The sequence below is a fragment of the Sturnus vulgaris genome, chromosome 8, assembly GCF_052056855.1.
Source record: "Sturnus vulgaris isolate bStuVul1 chromosome 8, bStuVul1.hap1, whole genome shotgun sequence".
NCBI classification, from domain to species: Eukaryota; Metazoa; Chordata; class Aves; order Passeriformes; family Sturnidae; genus Sturnus; species Sturnus vulgaris.
This window is the reverse complement of record NC_142250.1, coordinates 17,468,529-17,474,743: the sequence shown is the minus strand read 5'-3', so window position 1 is coordinate 17,474,743 and position 6,215 is coordinate 17,468,529.

Genomic DNA, 6,215 nt, shown 5'->3' with positions numbered 1-6,215 from the left:
TAATTAAAGACACATGGCATTTTTAGCCTATATTAGTTAGAGACATTTTGATTGAAAATAGGCTTGCATGAAGCCATGGGAAGTTCTTTCCAGGCTTCTTTTTTAGGAGAGAGATGCCACAAGCTTACTCCCAACTTACATAAAGGAGATGCAAGGAAAATATTTCACAGAGAGTGCCATAAATACTGTCACCATTACAGGCTGGGGGGCTGATCTGCTGAAAAGTAGCTCTGCAGGGAAGAATCTCAGGGGTCATGGTGGACAAAAAGCTGTTTGTGACCCAGCAGTGTGCCCTTGTGGACAAGAAAGCCAGGAGTACCACGGGGCACCTCGGGAAGAGCACTGCCAGCAGGTTGAGGGAGGTGATCCTGCCCCTCTACTCAGTCCTAGTGGGGGCATCTGAAGCATTGTGTCCTGTTCTGGGCTCCCCTGGACACAAGACATGGAGCTCCTGGAGCAGGCCCAGCAGAGGGGGACAAAGATGATGAAGGGACTGGATCATCTTGCTCATGAGGAAAGGCTGAGGGAGCTGGGCTGGATCAGGCCCGAGGAGAGACCACTGAGAGGGGAACTCATCCAAGTCTGTAAGTATCTGATGGGAGAGTGCTGAAGGATGGATCCAGGCTCTGTCAGTGGTGCTGGGAAACAGGAGAAGCAACAGGTGGAAACTGATACACAGGAAGTTCCACCTGAACGTGAGGAAGAATGGAACAGATTGCCCAGAGAGGCTGTGGAGTCTCCCTCACTGGAGATATTAAAAAACTATTTTGAATAGCAATTGCAATCCTGTGCAATGAGCTTTATGAAGACCTGCCTGAGCAGAGAGGTTGAACCTGATGACCTCACTTGTGATCCCTTCCCAACCTTACCTATTTTGTGATAAGCATGTCAATCAGGTGCATGGGAGTACATGCATTAATACAGGTATTTATATACACATATTTAATAGATAATGTGCATATATTTAATATATGTACAATTCTTTTCTTACAGCTCATGTTTTGTATGATAAAAGCATGCATGGCATTTAAAAGTTTGTTCAGCAAGCAGTCCCTGCCACATGACTAGATGCAAGCCCACTCCATGACCTGATCCACAGCTGTGCTTCCCAGATCACTGTGTCCATGGCTGTCCATAGTGCCACGATAGGATGACACAGCATGCGTTGTTTTTCCTCACATTATCACTGTTTGTCAAATGGGAACAGTACTGTGTTTCACTATATATCTCTTTGTTGCAACAGAGACCAGTCAGTTCTAGGAGAGGAAAAGCTCAGTCACAGAAAAGAGGATGTAACAGGAACAACAGATAACAAGTTACTCTCACATGACACATTATCACCCTGAAGTTTCTTATTACCCTGACACAAATTTTTGGTCCTTCTTTCATGAATAGAGGTGCTAGAGTGGAAGCATTTCACAGGAACATGAAGATGCCCAGTCAGGCCCTGTGTATCATCGAGCACAGTATCCCAACTCTGACGGTGGTCAACAGTAAATGTCTATGAAAGAGTACAAAAGGGGGGAAAGAATAAAATAACAATTCCCAAGTACATACATTCAGCTGAAAAATCTAAAGCTGGGGATTTGAACTAGAAATAGTGTGTCTGTGTATTTAATAGATCCTGATGGCTCTATTTGTGAATCTGTACAAATGGCTTTTGAATTTTTTTCCATGTAAACTTTTGGAATCAGTAACTTTTTTGATGATGATATAGTGAAAATATATCTCTACTGAAGTTATAAGCATTTAACATTCAGAACCCCTCATTTTGTAATTTACAGCTATATGTAGTACCTTTTTTTTTTTTTTTTTAATTCTTCAACTAAATTCTGAACAGTTTTAGCATGTACTGGGGAGGAGGAATCTTTTAAATTGCAAATTAATTTTTGGACTCCATGATCATGTACAGGAATAGAGGCTGATAAGCAGAACCAAATCAGGCATTAGCGTTTAAGCCTTTTGAGGCATAAAGTACATCTACCAAACAGCAGATATCTTCTTACAGAAAATCTCTTCAGTTAGGCAAAACCAACTTTATCCCTTTATCCAAGTTGCTACATTTCCTATTTTGAACAGCCCTGAAAGATAAGAGTGTCATTTAGTAGCACTCCTGCTAAATCTTTCACTGATGGCACAGTAGCAGAATTACTATGACTCAACTTTAACATACAATTCTAATTTGAGAGACTTGTGACTTGAAATTTAGGAGTCCTTTCCACTACAGCCTGCATTTTCATCAACCTGAAAACTGCTGATGCTTTTATCTAATGACATATAAATAATATACTCTTATATGGACCACCATATAACCTTAAAGAAACTCAAATTCAATTGCTGTTTAGACAGCAGAGTCAGTTCAAGAAGTTTGAAACACATTGCAGTCAATTCTCATTTGCTGCCACAACACAGGATATTTCCTCTAAGAAGTTTAAAAAGAAAAATTGAATCTATTGCTCCCACTTTCACCTTGACAGAGTCCCAGGACAATAAGCACCCCTTCTCTTTCAGACAAGGCTTTTCTTGCCTGAGCTATTCTAGAAATCTCATAGCTCTTTCACAATCAGTAGGAAAAATAGCCTACAAATTATTTTCCTTCATAAGAAGCCCACATCCATAAGAGGAAAGCTTTTCTAATGGTATTGAAATTTGTAAGACTTTGACTTAATTCTCCTTGTTTGTTTCTAAAAGCCAGATTAATCCTCATGCTAACAAAAGGTCCTAAGCTTTGTCTATAATACATATGTCTATAAACCATAGAACAAGGGTACCACTTACAGAGAATTCTGTAAACAGTGGCCCTGTTTACCACAAATGTGAACCACATTGCACTCCCCTACTCTGTCAGTTATCCTTGCTGCTTTGGCTCTGTACTCTTTTGGCCTGTAGGTCACTGCTTCTCTATGTGCCTGGCTGCTCATAGAAATCAGAAGCCTCAAAAATCTGCAACAGCTAAATACAAGTGAATGCACCAGCAAAGAGAATCTGTTGAGCCTTCACATTTTTGAGTAATTGTACATGTATATTAAAAGCTCTTCTCAAGACTTTGAATCAGACTTTGCAGAATGTGGGGTCTAAATATTGGTGAATTTATTTCTATTGAGAGAAAATGTTCTGGCAGAATTTCAACCAGACCTGGCACTGAGCCCCACTAATTTCCTCACAAATGTTTTTCTTATGGGTTTTCCTGATTAAACTGTGATCCTAACAGATTGATACTGGCAGAGTTTAGATACACATTTGGATCTGGAGTAAGTGCACTATTACATACTTTAAAATAGAATTGAAAAAAATAGCTGCACTTCTGTTGTTCAGGCCCTAGACAGTTAACATAAACCATGCTTCTTTCTGCAAACACAGTATTTGTATTTCTTTCCATCACTTTGACTAAAACATGACAGCAGTTACCTTTCTGAACAAATTCCAAAAAGCTCATATACTTCCAACTATTTTGTCCCTTGCTGTGCTGAGGATGTCTTCCCAGGCTACTACGGCTGCTTCTCTTCTCCCATATTTGGAAGTTGGCCTTCAGCATGGAGATCCCTTGTGGGTTTCTGTTTAAATTCCAGAGTCACTGTTGCACATTACTATTTCCTTCAGCTGATGTAAATCAAATACAGTATGAGTGAAAAATGTGAGTCTAGGCTTGGCTAACTGCTTTGCAAGGAGAACTGTGATGAAGGCAGCAAGTTTGTCTCAGGAGGCAACATTTCACAAGCACAGCATGCTTTGCACAGTGGGACACTGCTGAGGCTATTGCCCCTTTTTCAGCACCAGTTTGCACACACTTCACCCCTGAGTTGGCAGTGCTGACACAGTATGCAACAGTGGAGAACTCACATGGAAAATATTGTTGCCTGGAATCAGAGACATTTTTCTATACACAGAGACCAAAAGCAAAGCAGGAATTTTATTTCACTACTGGCATTTTAGGGCATTTGCAGCAAACTTAATAGCCCATAATTTTTGCTTCTCATCCTCCAGTACCTTCAAGACAACAGAACCCAAACAGCTCCTAATTTAAAAAAATGTTAAAATTCTTATTAATTGACTGTTACCTTTAGTAAGTACACTTAATACATGATATTGTATTGCATATGCTGCCTTAAATAGGAATTATTTTGAAACATTTTAACAGAACTAACAGTGTATAGCCAAGCTCCTTTAGGACAGGATTTATGAAACTCTCATTCCTATATCTGAATACTGACATGGCAATGTCACTTGTGGAATGGGGCAAAATGCCACCAACACTTCACACCTAGAGGAAAGCAAGGCAAAGGAAAAGGGATCTTCCCTACGGATAAAAGATTGACAGTGTGATTTTTAATAGCTAGGAATACATCTATAGAGAAGACTAAGAAAAAGATTATCATGTTTTTGGTATACTGAAGAGATTCTAAAGCAAAATTTATGGACATAACATGCCATGAGAACATAGTTTCCAGGCCCAGTAATGCAGCATGAAACGATGTCATTTTGGATTCTTCCCTTTGCAGCAGGACAAAACTCTCACTACAATCCTAATGATCTTTAAAATCATGACTGCCAGTGTTCAATACACACTGTCCTTTCTGTAATGCTACTGCTTTTTATGTAGAACAGAGAAAAAAAGTTCACAAAGCAATCTTACAATGAGTCCTACTGAATTTTCCCCAAGTACAAGGTCCAATTATATGAAAATAACTACAAGTTCAGGATCTGGGGGCAGGAAGAAGGAAGTATTTTTTGCATTAGGTTAATTGTCTTTCTTTATTGTAATTACTTGAAGCTCCCTCTGAGACACTATTAGAAGTGTCTTAGTTTTAGTCAAGATGTAATACTGAACACAACACAGATAAGAAACTCAAAAGTATGTCAAAAAAGTGTATTTATTCTGTGGATTTATATCTCCACTGTATATGGAAGGAATTTACCAACTGATACAGAAATTAAGTGCTATCTAGCATTTTCTCTTTGAAGTCCAATTTGGCCATTTAGTACTTGCTGATGTCAGCAAATCCCTACATTACTAATATATGGCCACAAATCTTTAACTTGCACACTAAATCAGATAATTATATAAGCCATAAAGAATCTATGAAAATATTAAAGATCTCTACAATTATGCAGTTAAAAACCAATCACATACAGGCATATATAGAAAGAGTTCATTATTACTCCATACCATATTTCTTCATTTCAGCCAATGGCTTCTTAAGAAGCGTCTATGTGTAGAAATAACCATAAATATTAGCCAAAATCCCTATTTGCAAAATGAATGTTTAGACTATTACAATGGTCACCTACTGCAAATAAAGCACTTGGATTGTTTACCAGGTAGTCAATTGTATTGACAAGCTCTGAGCTGGTATAAAAAGTCAAGCTCCTGAAAACCACCTGCTGCTAGATGAAACACCAAAGTCTTCTGTAAGATAATAGTAATGTTAGCACAAGAGTAGAAAGAGTTTTTGTTTGCATTTACTGTGAATAAACAGTATAATTTTAACTGCACATACGCTATCATACATGCCTTGCATGTACATGACAATATATTTTCACCTGCAATTTTTTAGAAGCAGAAAAATGGTTTTTTGAACCTCATTCCTAGTTAGCCATTTCTGGAATAAATACACAAACATATGTATTTATTATGCTTACCTTTCTTTTCTACATGTTTCACATTCTTAAAAACATTCCTTGAATTTTTTTTGTTACAATTGTTGTGATACTTGCCCCACAGTAAACCCCTCCAGGATGCAGTGTAGTTAAAAAAAAAGTTTTGGGTTCAGTGCAGTTGACAGAGTAACTGAGAAGATGAAAAGAATGAACTACATTTGCACTCTTGGTTTCCCAGCAGAACTTCTAGCAAGAAACCCCTTGCAGGAGACAGGGAACTGGGAGCAGCCTTCTCTGCTGACTTAAGCCCCACTATGTCTGCACAGCAACAGAACACAGCTATAGAAGGGCAGCTGGGAACGATGGAACAAAGTTTGTATTCAGGAGCTGGATGACAACTGTGATGTAAATTTTCCAGTTGTAATAGGCTGCTCCCATCTAGCTCAGATAGTGACTGATGATGAGTCAGTGTATAGAAATTCTAAAGTGTTGGTGTCATTGCAGTTCCTAGAACACAGCCAGCCAAGATGCAGAACTAACAGAACCTAACCTGGCTTCATAGCAAAAGTCATCTAAATAATGGCAAGGCACACTGACAGGCCAGTGTGGTGAAGTTA